Source organism: Bison bison, unplaced genomic scaffold (genome assembly GCF_000754665.1).
Source record: "Bison bison bison isolate TAMUID 2011002044 unplaced genomic scaffold, Bison_UMD1.0 scf7180017864289, whole genome shotgun sequence".
NCBI lineage: Eukaryota > Metazoa > Chordata > Mammalia > Artiodactyla > Bovidae > Bison > Bison bison.
Window position 1 is genome coordinate 3692096 of NW_011494861.1, and position 749 is coordinate 3692844.

Consider the following 749-nt stretch of genomic DNA (forward strand, 5'->3'; position numbering starts at 1 on the left):
TCTAAGCGCTCTAGGGCTTGGACCCCTCTTCCTACCTCCAAAAGTGATGCTGCAGGCAACATGCCTTAGCAAAGCTTCACTGGCCTTCTGAGACGTGTCAGAGAGAACGAACTACTGGTGTTAAGTGTCTTCCAGATCACTCACAGCTTGTATTCTGCACAGCTGGAGACAGCTGATGCCTTTTACAAGATCATTATTTTAAAAATTGTTTGGCCACCTTGGGTGAGGGGGCGCCCAGAAATAGGCATGCATAAAATGTTCATTCCTTTCATAACTTAAGTCAGGATCTTAAGCGGACTCTTAATTTTCTTCTCTTTTTTTTTCACTGCACAGCATGTGGGATGTTAGTTCCCAATCAGGGATTAAGGCCAGGCCCTTGGCAGTGAGAGTGCAGAGTCCTAACCACTAGACCACCAGGAAATTCCTAGACTTCACTTTTCGCACTTCACTTCTCTTTATGTGGTAAAGTCAGGATGCTCTTTTTGAATTGTTTTTGTACTTAGTTTGATGGAATGTTCCTCTGGTTTTAGTGCTGCTAATCTCTTGTTTTAAAGATAAAGGAATTTGTGGACTTCCCTGGTAGTCCACTGGTTAAGACTCTGTGCTCCCACTGCATGGGTTCGATCCCTGTTTGGGGAACTGAGATCCCGCATGCTGCATGGCATAGCCAAACTAAAAACAACGTATTGAAAACATTCATCTTAGCAACTTCTAGTAAAAAGATAAACCTAACTTTAATTTACTACTGA